General features: G+C 39.7%; 1 pseudogene; it reads right to left on the minus strand.

Moving 5' to 3' along the window:
* Positions 1-20755, minus strand: part of LOC117346141 — a 60505-nt pseudogene that overhangs the window by 21385 nt on the left and 18365 nt on the right.

Consider the following 20755-nt stretch of genomic DNA (forward strand, 5'->3'; position numbering starts at 1 on the left):
GCCCTGCGTGGACCAAGAGAGGAGATGAGCACCCCAGCCTTTCTTGGAGGCATCCGTTGTGATGGTGACAGTAGGCTGAGGAGGATGAAATGGAAGCCCGTGAGAGAGGGGTGAAACCACCATTGCAAGTCCTGAAACACTTGGGGCGTTAATTGTATTTGCGTGGAAAGAGACTGAAGGAACTGGTTCCAATGGGTTTTGAGTAACCATTGGATAGGTCTCATCTTCAGGCGAGCAAACTGCAGCACTTGCACTGTGGCCGCCATGTGCCCTAGCAAGGTGAGAACGTCCCTGGCTGTGACCCAGAGCCCTGGGTACCAGGGGGACATCAGCTGTTGGATGACTTGTGCTCGCAGTGACGGGAGGAAAACCATAGCCTGCTGAGTCTGAAAAGTTGCCCCGATGAATTGCAGCGATTGAGATGGGAGGAGATGGGACTTTGGAAAATTGAGGAGAAATCCCAACTGTAGAAGGAGGTTGATGGTTTGGCTCAAAGCGTGGTGGGTGAGGCAGGGCGTCAGAGCCGAAATGAGCCAGTCGTCCAGGTAGGGGAAGATGGACAGGCCCTGCTTGCGCAGATGCGCTACTATGGGGATGACACACTTTGAAAAGACCCTTGGTGCTGACGAGAGGCCAAAAGGGAGAACCATGTATTGGTAGTGAAGGTTCTGAAACACAAAACGAAGATACTATCTGTGAGAGGGATGGATGGGAATATGCAGATAGGCATCCTGAAGGTCTATGGACGTGAGCCAAGCGTCGACTTGGAGCAGTGGAGCAATGGCTGAGATCGAGAGCATGCGGAACTTCTCCTTCAATATGAATTTGTTTAGGTTCCGTAGGTCCAAAATCAGGCGAACGCCTCCTGTCTTCTTTGGAATGAGGAAGTATCGGGAATAAAACCCCTGGCCCCACTGTTGTTCGGGAACCGGCTCTACGGCCCGAATGTCCAGCAATTGAGATAACTCCTGTTGCAAAGGAAGCAGGTGAGATGGTTGAAGTGGCAGGTGGGAAGGGGGGCACCAAGGAGGAGGAGCCAGGAAACGAAGGCGGTAACCATGTTGAATGATGCGCAAGACCCAGGTGTCTGTGGTTATATCTTGCCAGGTCTGGAGAAAAAACCTCAACCGACCTCCCACTGGAACAGCGGGAAGGGGAGGGTTGTCAAAAAGAGGATTGGGGCTTCTGGCCCGCAGGTTAAGCGGGTTTAGGAGAGCGACGGTCTCGTGGGGCTCTGTTGGAGGATTGCTGTCGATAGGGCTGAAACTGCTTTTGCGGATATGGAGCAAACTGTCTGGCAGAAGAAAACGACTTCCTGGGATTGAAATGCCGTTGGGAAGGTAGCTGCTTCTTAAAGGGTTGTTTGGAGTGATGCGCGGTATCCTCCTCCAGAGCATCCAGCGTGGTGCAATCCTCTTTAAGCCCCTCAATAAGATCCTTAACCTTGTCGCCAAACAAGCTGTCTCCGAGACAAGGAGCATCCGCCACCTTTGCATGGATGTCCACCCCCAGTTTAGAGCATTGCAACCATGCCAGCCTGCGGGTGGAAATGCCTGTAGCCGCTCCCCTCATGGCGGTATCAAAGGCATCATCAGCTGCCCGGATAAGGTTCTTGGAGCATTCTTCGAAGTTGGAGAGGACGGCATTAAAAGCCTTCTGCGTGGGCACCGGTAAGGTCTCGACCAGTTTTCTCATATCCTCCATGTTAGAATAGAGGTATTGGGTGTAGAAGAACTGATGGATGGCAATTCGCCCAGACAGCATGGAGTTTTGGTAAGCTCGTTTACCCATGGAGTCCATGATGCGCATCTCGCGGACAGGTGGAGTAGATGCAAAGTCTTTGGAGGATTTGGATTTCCGCAAGGCAGAGCGGACCACCAGGGATTGGAGAGGGAGTTGAGTTTTGCCAAACCCCGCCACATCCTGAACCTTGTATTTATGTTCCAAACTGCGTTTCGTGACCCGGGACGAGTAGGGAGTGTTCCAGATAGCTTTCTGAGAATCAGCCAGAGTAGCATGAAGGGGCAAAGAGACCACTTCTTTTGGAATGTGAAGATACTTAAGGACCTGAAGTCTCTGTTCCCGGGGGTCCGGCTGGGCCGTGGTGGTCAATTGTAAAGAGGATGCCATCTTGGATAGGAAGCATGGGTAGGAGGTGTCTTCCGGGGGCGATGCCCTATCCCGCTCAGATGGAGTGTCGTCATGAGCCAGAGAAGAGAGCAGGGGATCCGTGTGCAGATCAGGCAAGGGTGAGCGCGAGGAGGAAGCATAGTAGGATTCCAGCTCTGCCACCATAGAAGAGGTAGTGGAGACAGAGTCAGAGAGATGGGCATCATGCTGGACCAGATGAGGTGAGGATGTAAGCTGAGTGCCCTGTTCAATATGCTGAGCGGAGAGTAGCGGAGGAGATGCAGAAAGCAGTTGCTGTTGCTGAAAAAGCTGGAACTGCTGGAAAAGTTGAAAAAGTGCAGGTTGCATCAGAGGCTGAGACTGATGGGAGAGCTGGGGATGATCCTGGGCTGGAGCAGCAGCAGCCGCAGCAGACAGTGTAGGAGGAGAGCCCGAGGAAGAGGAGGAACTAGAGGAAAGAAGGTGTTTAGATTTCCTCTTCAGCCCTGGGTGGGCTGGCTGAAGCAGAGTGCAGATGCCGGTCTGGGGAGGCAGAACGCTGGGCTGCAGGCTCTTTAGTAAAAGGAGCACAGTGCCGACGGCTGGAGTCAGTTGGTGCAGAGGGTGGGACCGCGAGGGAGCGATCCTGCCGGGATTGGCCAGTGGGAGCAGTCACTGGGCCAATAGGCAGTGGAGGAGCAAGGGAGCCAATAGGCAGCGTCCCTGCGTGTGACGTCATCGGTCCCGACGAGACACACGCAGGAGACGCTGGTGCCTGAGCTGGTTTGCGAATCACCAGCTTCGGCACCTTGGGAGGCGGTCCCTGCGGCTCCGATGCCCCTTGCTGGCAGGCGGAGGGGAGAGCGGAGGCCGTGTTAGGGAGCTCGAATTCCTTAAGTTTAAGCGCTCAGATTTTGAGCGAGCGCTTGTTTAATTTAGCGCAGTGAGCGCAAGAAGAAGTCCGGTGGTGGGGGCCCAGACATCGGATGCACGAGGCGTGCTGGTTAGTCGCCGACATCTTCGAAGAGCACGTGGAGCAGCTTTTGAAACCAGGTTTGGCTTTTTCTGACATGCTGAACCAGAGCGCTGCCAAGTCGAAATCGTGTAGTGAAATGTTGATTAATTAAGAGTTGAAGCGATATAAAAACGGCTGACACCGTTCAGACTACCGAGTCGGATAGATCGCGGAAACTTTTAAAACTGGGTTTGCCGGTTGGGGGTGTGCTTATATAGGGGCCAGGTGGGATACTTTAGGGCGGGAGGGCTGGCACATGCGCAAAGCTCTTTAGCTTTGCAGCTTTTAGACTGCTGGGTCAGCTCCGTCACGGGGACGTCACCTTCATGTGTGGTTGTAAGATCCCTGTCCAGGGAGAATGAGGAAGTCCAGAAGTTGTCGGCTCTTAACTGCGTCTCACTCACAGCTCACACACCGCCACCATCTTAACTTCCCCGCAGTTTCAAATTGTTTAGTAGAGGACTTTTATTGGGTAAGTGCAATAAATTTATATATGCACTTTACAACCAAGTCTTCTTACTCATTTCAACTTTTAAATATTTGTAACATGTCATTTGATTTTCAAACCACATTTAGTCCTGGCCAGGTCCTCTTAAATAATTTATTAATTTAAGAGTGGCTAGTGTTTATTTATCTGAACTACTGCCTCCTCTGTCTGAGTGTTTAGCTGCCCACTTGTATATCATGACTGCAAATTTATTGGAAAAAAAAAGAGTTACAGCGCTTGGAAGCAATGGGAGAAAATCTTTAGATTATAAGCCATCTTGGGACAAGTTTCATTTATTTATTTTTTTTAACATATTAAAAAATGTATAAAAACCACACTATTCCAAAGTGATATACAATACCTACAATGTCTACAAAATCTGAATGTAAGTTTTCCTTCAGCTACAAATACAGAAGGTGAGTGTTTAAAAAATTTTTGGTGATGGTGTGGCTCTAAATAATTTTTTTTTATTATTATTTATTTATCATTTTTCAATAACATATCAAGTGTCCACTTCTACAGAAAGATAAAGTTAAACAAGAAATAAATTACAAATCAAATCAAATTATAATCTAATAACCAAATTTATCTTAACTTTAACTCAAGTCCTCAATATAGATCCAAAATGTAGAATCAGTGAAGTATAACAAAGAAAATGGAAGTAAAAATTAACAATTATTTTGGCTGAGACAGGAAATCAATCAATCTAAACTAAGAGTGCTTCATATTCATCTTCCTATTTTCAGTCGAGCCGCTGACAAGAAGGTTGTCAGTTGGCTAGGATCAAAGAAAACATATTTTTTCATTTGATACACAATCACACATTTACATGGGTGACAAAGAAAATAAGTCGCCCCAAGAGCTATAACACCTGGCTTTTAACAACAAAATTCACATCGACGTTTTTGTGTATCTCGTGACAGGTCTAAATACATTTGTATTTTATACCCTAGAAAATTTTTCTGTTTATTTTATTTTTTTTTAAATTTATTTATAAATTTCAAATTAACAAATCAAGATAAATCTTGTACAGAAAGTGATTACAACAAGAGAACAAGAAAAAAAACCTCATAATTTTACATAGAAACTGAATATTGTGTAATCTCTCAAGTCCACCATATGATCCATGATGTAGAATAAACAGATTATTAACAAAGAAATATTTATTAAAGATAATTGGTACGTGGTTAACTGATATTCAGGCGCCTAAAATCTTGAAGCCCTCATTCTTTCCCTTTCTCCAGGCGGGACAAGGAGGGGAGGGCCGTCAACTGGTTTGGCTCAAAGAAAACATATTTCTGAGAATTATATTGAACTATACATTTGCAGGGATGACGAAGATAAAAAGTTCCCCCAAGAGCCAAAACTCCAGGTTTTAATAATAGAAACTCCTTTCTGCGTCTTTGTGTGTCTCTTGCCAAATCTGGGAACATTTGTATCTTTAAATCAAGAATCTTTTTCTCTTTATTTTTGAAGAATAGTCTCAAGAGCCAATTTTTATCCAACGTAATAGCCAAGGTCACAATCAATGTAGCAGGTATTGCGACTTCTTTATCAGATAGTTCAAGTAAAGCAGATACATCAATTGGTCCCTGAGTTTTTTCTTGAAGATCCTGATTTTTATTAGGTAGATAATAGACCTGGGTGAAAGGAGGTAATGAGTCTTCCGATACTTCTAATATCTCCAGCAAATACTGCTTTAACATTTCTCTTGGAGTCACTGTCGAAACTCGTGGAAAGTTAATCAATCTTAAATTATTATTCCTAGAGAAATTTTCAAATGTCTCTATCTTCCTTCTTAGATTTATATTGTCCTTTATTAAAGTATCCTGAAGCAACTTGGAAGATTTAAGTTGATCTTTAATACTCTGGATATCTAGTTTTGATTCTCCCAGGTCCTGTTTTATCTGAAAAACTTCTTTCTCTTGAGTTTTTATTTTCCCCTCAATTTGAAGATGATTAGTATTTACTGTTCTAACCAAATTAGCAGTCAAATCTCACAAAGCCTCCAATGTAACTTCTTGGGGCTTTACAATATTAAAAGTCTGCAAGTTTGATAGTAAGAAATTAGGCTCACCAGCCAAAGGATCCTCTCCTCTCCGTTCCTCCTGTGTCAGGGTTGGCCCCAGCGTTGTAGTGTCCTCATGTGCACTCAGGCTCTGCTGCAATCCGTGCGAGCCTGAGTCAGTGTTCATCTCGCCATTCCCTGCAGCCTCTGGGTGGGAGCTCATGCCGACTTCCGGCTGCCTCTCCACTCCCGGGGAACTGGCAGCACGAGGGTTGGGAGGAGGGATTCTAACGTCGGGGCTCAGCGAGATCTCATGAGCCCGAAGAGACGCCTCCAGTCCATTGCTAGGGAGTGTCTCAGCCGGGGGCGACACCTACGTTCCAATGGCGCCCTGCATCCGTCTCAGCAACTCCTCAATATTGCCAGAGGAGGCTATACCGGGACGCCGCGAGGCCGAAAAGGCTCCCTTTCCTCTCCTCTTTGGCATGGTCAAAGGTCTACGGCGAAAAATCGCTAGAAAAAGAATTTCCTAAGGTAAGGTTTGCGGGCAGTTGCTCAGTAAACCACAACCGCAGCCATCTTGGATCTTTCTGTTTATTTTTAATAGCCAGTTTTTATCCGGTGCTAAGGCAACTATAAGAAGAAGTGTTGCCGACTTTGCGACTTCCTTATCTGAAAGTTCCAACAATGTAGAAATATTAAGCAATTGTTGATCTTCATCTTTTAATTTTTCTTCCCTTTTAATGGGTAAATAATACACTTGGGTGAATGGCGGTAATAGTTCTTCAGTAATTAACAACACCTCCATCATGTAACGTTTCAACATGTCTCTCGGAGTTACTGCCGCAACTCTAGGAAAGTTAATTAGTCTGAGGTTATTGCTAAGGGAAAAATTTTCTAAAGACTCCAATTTTCTTCTTAAATTGATATTGTCTCTCACCAGTGTTTCTGAAATTTGTTTAGAAACTTTCATTTCTTGGGAAGAATTTAATGTTGAATTTTTCAAGTCCTGTAAATCAACTTTTATATTCTTAATTTCACTTTCTTGAGTATTAATTTTATGCTCTAACTGAGAGAGCTGAGGATTTATTGTTTTAGCCAAATCCGCCACAAGATCCCAAATAGCTTCAAGAGTTACCTCTTTGGGTTTCTTTAATATAAAGGAAAGTTTTTTTTCAAAGAAAAATCAATGTTCTCACCAACTGTAGTTTCCTCTTGGCTGCAGCTCTCCTGCTCACAGGCAAACTGTAGTGTTGGTAAGTCCCCAGAAGGTAAAGAAATACCCTGTGAATACAGGGATTCTGACTCCATGCTTCCCTCCAAGTTCCCATCAGCCTCTGGGAAGAGTCCAACACCGACACCCGATGGCTCCTCCACCCACGGGGAGCTGGCAATCCAGGGAGGAGGGGGAGGCACTCCAGCGTCAGGGCTCAGGGTGGTTTCAGGGCCCAAGGAGAACGGCTCCGTTTTACCCTGGCATGTCTCCAGCGGGCGCTCTGACGCTCCAGTGATGTCCTGCATTCGACGCAGGAGCTCATCTATGTTGCTGAGACAGGCCGGGCCCGAACGCCGTGAGGCTCCAGCGGCACTACGCCCTCTCCGCTTCAGCATGTTAAAGGTAATTAAAGCAAAAAAAGTAAATTAGGTAAGCTCTCTAACGCGAACCAACTCAGCCAAATAGTTAATCCGCCATCTTGGATCCGGCTCTAAATAATTTTTATAAGACAAGATTGATGCATGCTGTCTTGAATTCAGATACAGTCTTCATCTCCACCACTTCCACTGGGAGGCCATTTCACATATCTACCACCCTTACTATAAATAAGCATTTTCTTAAATTACTCCTGAGACTATCATCACTTAGCTTCATCCTATGCCCTCTCCATCTAGTATCCTAGGTGTTTTGTTTTTAAAGAGACAAAGGACAGTTCCTAAATTATCACCATGACTGCTTGGCTAGCTGGTGGGAAGAGAGGAATCTTATCAAGTGTTTTCCCCATTCTATAAAGAAAAAAAATAGTCCCACCCAGCCTGTGTTTCAAGTTTTTATTAAAATTTGATATAGTCATTTATCAAGTGTTCTCCCTTTTTTGTATCTCTTTCTTATCAATGATTGCATTTCCCACACCTTATCAAATATATGAAATTAAATGGCTTTGTCTGTGAGTTTGTACTTGATACCCCATATTTATTTAAATTGTTATTATTATGTACACAGTTTAGATATCTGTTAAGCGGTATATACAATTTTAATTAAACTTGAAACAGAATTACACTATTTTGAGATCTACATCCCTCCTTAATTTCAAGAATAGGAACCATAATAGACACCCTATATTTGTTTATATCCCATGTTTTCCATGATATCACCCACCAGTTTGGTTGGAGATCTCTCCATCTGCACACGGAATACAGTCATAGCAGCAGACGGGCTCTCCTTCCCTGGTTAATTTCCTGTAACCAGGATGGCAACTTGGACTGCATCTGAACTGTGGAGGTGTCTGAGGATTGAGAAAACATGATATGTAACTTCATTTAATACTGGACAGTTGTTTCTGAAATGGAATGTTCCTTTTATTTATTTCTAAGTTGTTGTCATGTGTAACAGCATATTTCATGCTTAGGAAGGTACTTTTTAAAATACCTCAAAAGTGTTGATTTTTGTCAGTGCATAGACAGATTAGACCAGCCTCAGATCAGATGGGACTATGTTCATGGAGATAAATTTATAAAAAAACTAATTAAGTTATATAATAATATTTAGAGCTCACTAAACTAAGGATAGGTTATAGTAATCAATAATTGAACATTCATAATACATCACATTAAAAACAAAAACTGTGCAAGAAAACAGCCTATTAAAAAAGGAAGAACAGTCAACAAATTAAAAAAAACAGCAAGATGCCCCTCTCACATCCCACTTGCTTCCTGAAAAAGAACACCATCTCATTTCTAAGTAGTCAAGTGGTTCAAGCAGGTGCCTCAGCACCCTGAAGTTGTGAGTTCAATTCCCACAGCATCTCCTTGTGACTCTGGGAAAGCTGTTTAATACTTCATTCACCAAATTAGGTACCTGTCTAAAACATGTAAAACACTTTGGAGACACAGAGAAAAAGCAGTATATCAAGCCCCATCCCCTATCTTTCTATTTCAAATGAGCCAGGAGTTTGTTCCAAGTAAGTAGACAGACATGCCGGTAAGAGCTAATTAGTATCAATTAATCCCAATTGACTAATTACTATATGTACACACCTGGGATCAGCACTCTAATTTAAATTACATTTACAGCATCTGGAAGCTAGATTTTACCAATAAAGCCAAAATATACCATTCTTTTGTCCCTTTTATGACAAGTTTCATGAAGCCTATTTAGATCAGCACCTCTCATCACTTAAATCTGACCTGGGTGAATGAACTCTCCCACATGATGGCCTTCTCATCAATGGCAAAATCCTGCCTTGGGGGAGCATAAGGGTTATAATGTCCAACAACTTTAAATTTCAATGTTCTATCTTGATGAATGTAAAAATTCAAAATATTGTATCCAGAGGCGAGGTCTTCATGTTCATCCAAGTACATCTCTTCCCCTAGACCATTCTTAAAATGGAGGTTCCTCAGATAACGATGGAGCTAAGAAGTGAGGGGTAAATTTTAAGTAGTGCCAAGTTAAACAGGTAATTTCAAGCATACATAAATATTTGTTTATAACTATAAGGAGAACTAATTTTAAAGCCATTTCTGGAGGTTAAGCACTCTCTATCTCCTCTCATTGACAGATGAGCTCAACCTTAATGTATAGACAAACTCCCTGAAGCAGCTTAGGAAAATTATTTTATAACAGCCATATAAACTTCTCTGATTCCATTCTAGAAGTTCAGTATACATTATAAAAATCCAGTAAATAATGTAACTAGCCAATGAATGGGGAGAAGGAAGGCACAAAGAAAAATATATATATATATTATCTTTTCAATTAATTCTTCCATCTTCATGACAGATCTATAGAAAGTTGGGACTGTAAGAGCACAGACCATGCCATTGCACTTGTATTTAAAACAGAAAAATCACTTGAAAGTGGCACCAAATGGCAGTTATTTTTTCTTCCATAAACATCAAAATCTTGATTTTTGAACCTCATAATTGGGTTGTTTTTATGATACAGATTGTATAAATGGGCTGAAGATGGCTTTGATTTCAGCTCCAGTGGTTGGAAGGTAAAAACAGTGCCTCATGGATTTCTATGGTATTTATCCCATAAATAGCAAAGAAAGATGTGGGTCAAACATTTTATATCACATTCATTGTTGGTTTAATCATGAATTAATATGAATTTAACTGTTGGGCAGACTGGATAGACCATTTTTTTCTGCAGTCATCTAATATGTTGCTATTAGGGACAAAACCAAAAACATAGATATCCAAAAACTGATAAAAATTGGCATTTGGACATCTTACTAATCAAAACATCCAAGTGGTCACTGTGCATTCAGAGTAGAAATGAGCATGTTGGGAGGCATATTATGGGTAGGATATGGGTGGGCTTAGACCAGGATATCCTGCACCTAATAATCAAACCTTTTCCAGGGTGTCCTAGATGGAAATTAGATGTTTTCAACTAGACCAATTTGAAAATCATCTAAGTGCCAAAAACATACCCAAATTGACCAGATGAGCACTGGAGGAATTAATTAGTGTTCCCCTACCCTCCACCAGTGATCACTATCTGCTTCAAAAACCCCAAATATGCTAAAATGAATCAGTACATATCCGTGTCTAGAACAGCAACACCTGGTATGGGAAAGCCTAGTAAAGCATCACCCACAGATCTTAAATAGCTAAGTGGGTGGGATAGTGAACCATAGAGAGAAAGAACCAGGATCATAAATAACTTTAATTAGTACATTTTTGGTGGAAGCTGTGAGGCCACCAAAAACCACCAAAATTCTACTATACTACTGCCAAATAGGTACCATCTGCAGCTAAAAGGGCTGGTAGACAAGTAGATTTGAGGAGAGTTTAGTGGGCTCACCATAAATTATAAGGGTGTTATGGTGAGATGTATATGTGGCAACCTTTATGTAAAGTTCATAGTAGTTCCTTCTAAGAAGCCTCAATTCTCTGTTGGAATTTGTGAGTGGCCAGTCCATTACAATGGTAGCCCCTCTCATGTCCAAATAATGTAAATTTGGAAGTTTCCAACTTGGATGCTTTTGTGCTAAAAAATGAGGAATAAATTTGGTCATCCTGGTGACTTAGATGTCAAGGACATGAATTAAAAAACAAATTTGGATGTCTAGCAGTCCAGCTTTCAAAAATAGCTGTTCTTGTATTTCCAACTTTTGATGTTTTCCAGGAAATGTCCAAAGTTGGACTTAAACATCCTATCAAAAATAACCCTCTGTGTTACATATAAAGGACTGGATTAATAACTGGTGCTTAAAAAGTCATTGCTGAGAGCTATTCTCTACATCAGTGTTTTTCAACCACTGGTCCATGGACCGGTGCCGGTCCACAGAAATTTTCTGCCGGTCCACAGATCCGGCATGTGCATCAGGCCCAAAACTGTGTTCTTCAACTGCTGATCCACGGTGTGATCAATGCATTGTTAATAAGATTATATTGTGAATATATATGAAAAATGAATGGAAAAAATAGTGTTACAATTAGGACTATGGGGGCAGGGTCTGGGGTAGAGATGGGCAGGGTCTGGCCCACGACTTAGCCCAGTGTTCTTCAACTGCCGGTTTGCGGACTGATGTCGGTCCACAAAATATTTCTGCCGGTCCATAGGTGTAAAAAGGTTGAAGAGCACTGCTCTACATGGTTCTTAGAGTCAGGATGAACTCAAGCTAGGAAAAAAACCTCCACAGAAAGTACAGAGGCATTGAATACTTTTGAGATTCCATTTTCTATATATTGAATTGGGAGCCACACTAATCATTAGGCGTGGCAATTTATACCATCTGAAATGCGGTGCAAATACAGATACTTAAATTAAGCAGGGATCCCACCTTATTCTATAACTATGGGCTCCTTTTACAAAGATACACTAGTGTTTTTAATGCACGCATCGGATTAGTGTGTGCTAGCCAAAAATCTACCGCCTGGAGGCGGTAGCAGCTAGCGCACATGGCAATTTAGCGCATGCTATTCCACACACTAAGGCCCTAGCGCACTTTTGTAAAAGGAGCCCTATGTCTGTCACCTTGAGGAATGCCCATGATCTACCTATAAATCTCTAATTTCCATGCCCCCTTTTTTCAATTCATGTAAAATTTAAGCTCAAATTCTACACCTAAATTTATACATGAAGATTTTAATTAATGCCATTAACACCAAGATTTTCTTGTTTGAGGTGAATACATTCCATGATTTTCTCAGGTGTGCAGAGGCTCTCAGGTCATGTTGCCATCTTGTGTATATTCCAGATCAAGCCCCCACCCAAACATGGGGTTTAAAGAAATGAATATCCTTAGATAATACCACACAAGTTATTTAAATGAATATGAACTTTTCCTGGTCATTTAAATTGCTTTGAATATTTGTGGTTGGTTGATCATGATTGTTGAGTCTATGTATCAAAATCATGGAGGGAAGAGGGTGGTTAATGATGAAGGGTCATCTTTACTACTCCTGTGAAAGCTCCCTTCTCACTCTGTGCCAAAGATACTTTTTCTTTTGAATAAAGAACTCCCGTAACAAATACTAAAATTACCTTCCATGGCAAAGATTATATTGTGTATATATATTTTCTCTAGTCCATGTGGTGCCATTTCCTGAGCCAGACATGATCATATCATGCAATGCGTGTGCCACAGCATACACTGCATTGTACACACTGTAGCTGCTCTTAAAGTTTGTGCTGAAACAGTGAAAGAAAGTAAGGTTCTTATTGGTAGTTTTGCAGTTTCTTCTGATCTTCTTTGGGCAACTACTGTGACACAGGTCTTCACCATTGTTTACCTTTGAAATCACTTGCTAGGAAGACAGGTTTCATCTTACGGATAAATTTTAAAAAATTTGGTATAACTTTCTTATATGGGTTAAATATAAAGAACTTGTTGCTTATTTGAAAGTGTTTTTGAATTATTTTTGTTATTTCTACTTCAGCTATGCTGATAAAAACCTGGCCACTTTTCACATTTCTTTCAAGATCCAGTATATAATTTAGTGATATAATATCGCCTTTATTAAAGTAGTAAATGTTCACAGTAGATGTTTTATTTACTCTATGTCTTTTCAGTAATTCCGATCTTTTGATACTTCTCCCGTGAGGTAAGGTTTCATGGAATGCGATGCAGCCACCATTCTGTTCAATCTCTTCTTTCAGGATCTGGATAGCTCTCATACTGCTTTCATCATTGGTTGAAAAAATACTGACCCATTTCCAGCCAAAATACTTCAGTAGCTTGCCTATCGCAGCACAGAAATGTAACTCATTGGGGACAGTCCGGTAAAAATAAGAATACTGAACAGGGTCACTCATATAAAGATTCTGTGACATATAACTAACCTGTCAGGAAAATATAAAATAATTAATGAATATATAATCCTTTTTCATCACTCTGAGAGAAGAGTTTATATCACACAGATCACAAATTTAATAGCACATAGTTTGCAGGAGGTTCTTGTGTTAAGGCTCCTTTTAGGCTCTCCTTTATAAAATTGGGTATCATTCTATAAAGAGATGTATTCTGTACCTGGTATTACATACTCCTCCTTTTGTGAGATTTAGTCATTTACACATAGACAACATCACCTTATACTGACCCTCTTCTATCCACTTTCAACACAAATCCAAGGACATTCCTAAGAGGGTGGTACATAAATTTATTTAAAACTCTCTCAGGAGTGTCTCTGAATTCACAGAAATACCAAGGATGAACCATTCCAAAGAGTGAGATTTATCACACCAAGGTGTGAGGTTGAGCTGAAAATTTTCTTCACCCAGTCATTAAAAAATATGTAGATTTGTTTTACAGTGAATGTACTTGGTGAAGATACTTGAAGTAAAGGGAAAATGGGACATTTCAAGTAGAAGCAGGAAGATGGACTGAGATTTCTTCCAACTGGTTGCACCACTTGGTTTATATTTCAAGGCACCTTTCTTGTGAAAATACAGATTAGTGCAAGTGATGTATGTGGGAAAGAAGAACCTGTACTATAGCTATGTGATGCAGGTTTCCATGTTAAGACTCACCAACCAGGAAAAGTATCTAGATATCATCATTGAGGATAAATTGAAACCCCTAGCTGAATGTGTGGTGGCAGCTAAGAAAGCAAATTAGATTTTAGAAATGGAAAAGAAAGATGCACAACCATCTGGGACTCATTCAACCATGTCACAGAGGAGGCTCTTGAAAACCTTCTGAAAGAGCTATGGCCTACAACCTGCCCTTTAAATGCCTATCCAGCAAAAAATAATACAAGTGAGTATAGGCCTCATAGAAGGGGCCAATTAAATTAACTCCTTGTTTAGAGAAGGGTAGCTGCCAACAACACAAAAAAAGATCTGTGGTGCACCTCCTGATGATAAAGAGCTCCCTTGATAAGGACAAGCTCAAAAACTACCAACCAGTCTCTAACATGCCTTTCCTGATAAAACTTATAGAATGGACAGTCTGCATTCAATTCAATAACTGGTTAACTGAACAATTATCTAGACCAGGATGTCAATGTGGCTTCAGACCTCAGTAGAGAACAGAGATAGTTATTGTGTCCCTTCTTGAAAATCTGCACAGGGACCTTTACAGAAGATTAGCCTTCAACATTCTGAATTATAATATCATGCTTACAAGATTGACAGAAAAAGGTGTTTGTGGCACAGTACTTACATGGCTAAAAACCTATTTGTCAAAGAGACTACAATGAGTTTTGTTCAGCAACTGCACATCATTACCTTGGATAGTGAACTGTGGGGTGTCATTGGGTCCATACTCTTATTTTTTTAATTCTTTATTTATTTTTACAACTTACAACAATTGAAATCAGAAATAACATTTAAACTTACAAACAGCACTTGAATTTCTATTACAATCATCTTAAATTAATGAAATTTATCCCCCCACTCTTACCATATCATATGTAATTATGTATATCATATAATATATTCTTTTCTACTAATCCAAGCAATTAATGTAAGATCAAAAAAAAACCCACCCCCTCAGTTAAAATTATGTAAATAAGGGAAAAGTATTGTTTATTCATCACAATAATCTGTTAATGGCCCCCAAACATCTTTGAATTTATTAAAATGTCATTTCTGTATGGCTAATATCTTATATATATGTCATAAAGAATTCCACCAGAAATTAAAGTTTAATCTATTCTAATTCTTCCAATTAAATGTAATTTGTTGAATGGCGACTCCAGTCATAATTAGCAAGAGCTTATTATTTTTTGAGGATATTTGACTCTTTGTCCTCATTGACATACCAGATTAAATAGTATCATATGATAGGGCCACTGGATTTTCCAATAAACTATTTATTTGGCTCCATAATGATTTCCAAAAATCCAAAATAAATAGACAATAGAATAATAGATTATCTAAAGTCCCAGCTTCAAGATTACAGTGCCAACATCTATCAGACTTAGAGATATCTAATTTATGTAAACGAATAGGGGTCCAAAATGCTCTATGTAACAGAAAAAAACAAGTTTGTGCAGACATTGCACATCTCATCCTCCAAGACCAAATTTGTGGCCATTGAGACGCCGTAATTTGATGCTTGATCTCAATGCTTCAAATGTTCCCAAAGACCAGTTTTTGGTTTTTCATTTATAAATCCAGATATTAATTTGTACCACTGTGCGGCCTGGTGTCCCAGGAAGTCCACCTGAAAGCATAAGAACTCTAAACTATATTGATTAGTGAGATTTTTCCATTCAGGGATCCCCGCCTGAATAGCCTGCTTCAGTTGCAACCATCTATAACTTTGTGAATTATTAAGACCATATTTATGTTGCAACTGTGAAAACTCAAGCAGTTTACCATTAGAAATAACATCTTCTAATACACGTATTCTTGCAATCATCCAATGCTTCCAGATGACTTTATATCCGCCAATTTGAATCTTGGAGTTCAGCCATATAGTTTGATTTGTTGATTTATTAATTGGAATAGGTGTTAGATTGCTCACATATCTTATTGTTTTCCATGTGTCTACAAGTAATCTATTTTCTTTATATACTCTAGGCATTTTGATACTAAGTATATGGCATAACCGCAGAGGAAACATGAGGCGCCATTCCAACCAAAACCAATCTGGAATATTATCAACAGGCTCTGGGAGGATCCAATACATATCAATATATAATATGTAGGAATCAGAGAGCAGAACTGCTACAAATATAATAACTCTCTGTATGATACGCTTTAATTATTAGAATATGGATCAGTGGTCTGTGTTCAGTGCACCAACCCGATCTCTAAACTTAATCATGCATGAGCTGCTTAATGTCTTTTTCTAAGAGGAGGGGTCTCAGATCCCCTTGCGCTGCCAGCTGTTAGCTTATCAGCCGCACTAGAAAGGGAAACAACCTCATCGGCCTCACTCCCCCTCCTGCCTGCTGGTTTTCTCCAATAGATAATCAAAAAACAGTAACTTAACTTAGGCAGGGATTGTGTAAGTTGAAAAGTTGAAATATTTCAAAATAAGTCTGCTGTCCTCATGGGTCCGCTCCCGCCGACGTTTCACTGCAAGAAATTTTGCAGCAAAGGCTGCATCAGGGCGGTGGACTCTCGGCTGAATTTTAAGCTCAAATCGGCAAGGATCCAGTACATACCCTGGTGCATAATATAGGATTGATGATACCTATAGAAGTTGGGAAAATTTACCCCTCCCTCTGTTTGTAGAGATACTAAAGCAATTCTAGCCTTTTTACCCAGCCAAATAAATTTTTTTAGAATACAGTTTAACTTTTTATAAAAGGACCCCTGAAAAAAACCGGTGACATACCCATTTGATAACAAACCACAGGCAAAATTATCATTTTAATAGTTTGGACTCTCCCCCACCAAGACAGATGTAAAGTTTTCCATTGCTCACACATTTCTGTTACCTTCTGTAATAAAAATTTTTCATTCACTTTCATTGTTTCTTCCAATGTGTTTTTTATCCAAATGCCTAAATATTTTATTCCGTCCTCTTTCCATAGAAAGGGGAATGTTTCAAATAATCCTTTTGTACAATGGACATTAAGTGGAAGAACTTCTGAATTACTCCAATTTATCTTGTACCCTGAAAATTTTCCAAATTTCTCTATCAATTCTAATAAGCTTGAAATGGTTGTTTCCGGATTTCTCAGGTTGGCAGGCAGGAAACAGAGGGTTGGAGTAAAGTGACAATACTCAGACTGGCAATGGGTCACGAGCAGAGTTCCACAGGGGTCAGTGCTGGGACCGCTCCTGTTCAATATATTTATAAACGACCTGGAGACAGGGACGAAATGTGAGGTTATTAAATTTGCAGATGACACCAAACTCTGCAGCAGGGTTAGAACCACGGAAGACTGCGAAGACCTGCAAAGGGACCTAACGAGGCTGGAAGAGTGGGCAAAGAAGTAGCAAATGAGCTTTAGCATAGAAAAATGCAAGATCATACATGTAGGGAAAAAGAACCCGATGTTCAGCTACAAAATGGGGGGAATCATTGCTAGGGGTAACCTTGAAAGAGACCTGGGGGTGATGGTGGACACAACAATGAAAGCATCGGCATAGTGTGCGACAGCCTCAAAGAAAGTGAACAGAATGTTGGGTATCATCAAAAAGGGTATCACAACCAGGACGAAGGAAGTCATCATGCCACTGTATCGTGCAATGGTGCGCCCGCATCTGGAGTACTGTGTCCAGTACTGGTCGCCGTATCTCAAGAAGGACATGGCAGTACTTGAAGGAGTCCAGAGAAGAGTGACTAAATTGATAAGAGGTATGGAAAACTTTTCATACGCTGACAGGTTGGAAAAGCTGGGGCTATTCTTCCTGGAAAAGCGGAGAATTAGAGGGGACATGATAGAAACCTTCAAAATCCTGTATGGCATAGAGAAGGTAGACAGGGACAGATTCTTTAGACTGTGGGGCACCACAAGTACAAGGGGGCACTCAGAGAAATTGAAAGGGGAAAGGTTTAGAACAAACGCTAGGAAGTTCTTCTTTACTCAGAGGGTGGTGGACGGAGGTTGTGATAGGCCAGAGCATGCTACAGGGTTCAAGATAGGTTCCTAAAGGATAAGGGGATTGAGGGGTACAGATAGAAGTAGAGAATAGGAATAGGAATAGTCAGGGACCACTTCACAGGTCCATGATGGGCCGCTGCGCGATGGACCTCTGGTCTGACCCAGTGGACCATGTTTTTATGTTCTTATGAAGCAGTATATCATCCGCATAAGCAGAAACTTTATATTCCCGATCTGAATAAGGAATACCCTGTATCTCCTTCACTTACTGAATAGTTAATAACAAGGGTTCTAATACAATATTAAAAAGTAAAGGAGACAAAGGAAAGCCTTGTCTAACCCCCCTCTGCAGATTAAAATGCTCTGAGAAATAATTATTAATACATAATCTAGCAGCAGGGAAGCTATACAAAGTTTGGATCATTTGTATAAATCCTTAACCTATACCAAACCATTCCATTGCTTGATACATTAAGGCCCACTCCACCCAATCAAAAGCCTTCTCTGCATCTAAGGATACAGAAAAGGCTGGATCATTCATAGCTTTTGTTAAATTTAACATGTGAAAAGCCAATCTGGTGTTATTAGAGAAATGTCTCTGAGCAACAAATCCTGTTTGGTGCATACCAACAATAAAAGGGAGAGTTTTGTCTAAGCGTAAAGCCAATGTTTTAGCTAGAAGTTTTCCATCTACATTAATTAAGGAAATAGGCCTGTAATTTGAAACCAATGTGGGATCTTTATTTGGCTTTGGCAAAACTATAGTAACAGATTCTGCCATAGTACCTATGATACAACCATTAGTTAGTTGGACCTGATATAAATTTAACAGATGAGGTAAAAGGAGATTTTGAAATGATTTATAAATCTCTACTGTGAAACCATCACCACCTGAAGCGGATCCAACTCTAAGGGATTTCAACGCTGTTTGCAACTCTTTTGGTGATATTGGCTTTTCTAAACTTTCTTTTATATGCTCTGGAATTTTTGGTCCCTTAATTAATTTTAAAAATTCTAAACCATCCTTTTCTTTATCTAAATAAGGCTCAGAAGAATACAGGTCTTTATAAAAATTTGAGAAATGTATTACATTTTTCGTCTTTTACTGCTATTATTTTTTTTTTGTTTTTTTTGCTTCTAGATAATTTGCCAATTATCTTCCTGCCTTATTTGAATTTCCATAATACAAAGCTTGTTGAGAGAATAAGTCTTTCCTTATCAATTTAGAAGAAATCTCATTATATTTGCCTTTAACTTTCAAGAGAGCCTGTAATATAGAATATTCCCATTTTCAACCAATTTTGATTCTAATAACTTTATTTCTTGTTTCAAATTGGAAAATTGTATTTTAATTTGCTTCTTAATATATGCTGAAAATGAAATAATTTGACCTCTCATGGTTGCCTTAAAAGCATTCCATAAAATTTCCATGGAGATATCTTCCGTATTACTTTGAAAATAATCATTTATTTTTAACTGGATTCTCTCAATGAAATTTGGTTCTTCAAGCAATGTATTATCAAATCTCCATACAGGTCTACTATTATTTTGATCACTTATTTTAATTTTAATCCACACCCCACAAAATAATTGGATCTATGGAGGCTTGTGTAACATGTTGAACTAATGTATTTGAAACAAATATATAGTCTATTCTTGAAAATGATTTGTAAACAAGGGAGCAAAATGAAAATTCCCGATCATTAAAATGAAATATCCGCCATATATCTTTCAAATCACAATTTTGTATCAAATTATCTAATCCTAATGATTTCATAATTCTGCTAGGTTTTTTTTATCTATTAAAGGATCTATAACAGCATTAAAATCCCCTGCCACAACTAAATTAGAAGCAGCCAGTGGTATTAACAAATGTAGTAGAGATTTAAAAAATTCAATTTGATTCGAATTAGGTGCATATACATTGAAAAGTGCCACGGTAGTATTTCCCAGTTTCATGTCTATATGTATCCATCTTCCTGAAGGATCAGCATTAATCAACTTAAATAAAGCATTACATTTTTTATTAATTAAAATTGCTACCCCTGCCTTTTTCCCTATAGCTGGGGCAAAAAAAAACAACACAATATTTTACCTAATCTCTTTCCAATTTTTTGGACTCTAAAGCTGATAGATGAGTCTCTTGAATGTAACATATATCTACATTCTGTTGTTTTAAAAATAAAAGTGTTTTCTTCCTTTTAATTGGATGGTTGAGGCCATTAACATTTAGTGAAAATAATTTAAGCTCCATTAAAAAATGTATTTATTGAATACATGAACCATATCAAATATATTATCTTATTATAATTTTTCTTTACATATCTCATTTCCCTTAAATTATTTTGTAAAATTTCCCTTATTTTCTTATTATATTTCTATAATCCCAAAACCCCTTCCCTATTCCCTCCCATAATCCCTCCCTTTCTATTTTATGAAAACTTGAAGACATAAAATCAAACTGGCCTCCCAATCCCTCCCCTAAGCATCCTATTTCATTATATTATAGAGATTAATCAATCCATATAATTCCTTTTAATACTATAATTGATTAGAATAATTATATTAAACTAAACTAAACCTTAGCATCATCTCTACATTCGCAAAGCTCAACATGGTTAACAGGAGTTAGGGTAGAAAGGAACTCCAGAGGAGAGAAGGAAGAAGAGGAAATTTAGAGGACTAGAATAATCAGAGAGGGAGGAAGAGTTATATTTTTGAGAATAACCAGGTTTTCAGATGTTTACGGAAGAGTTGGAGGGAGCTCAGATTCCTAAGAGGGGAGGTAAGGTTGTTCCAGAGCTCAGTGATTCTAAAAGGGAGGGAAAACCCTTGTTTTTCTACAAGGGAGATGCCTTTTAGAGAGGGAAAGTTTTTGGGTGGATCTAGTGGAATTGGGGTTAGAGGAATTCCAAGAAAGAGGAATAAAGGGGGAGAGGATGCCGTGTAGGATCTTGAA

The sequence above is a fragment of the Geotrypetes seraphini genome, chromosome 12, assembly GCF_902459505.1.
Source record: "Geotrypetes seraphini chromosome 12, aGeoSer1.1, whole genome shotgun sequence".
NCBI lineage: Eukaryota > Metazoa > Chordata > Amphibia > Gymnophiona > Dermophiidae > Geotrypetes > Geotrypetes seraphini.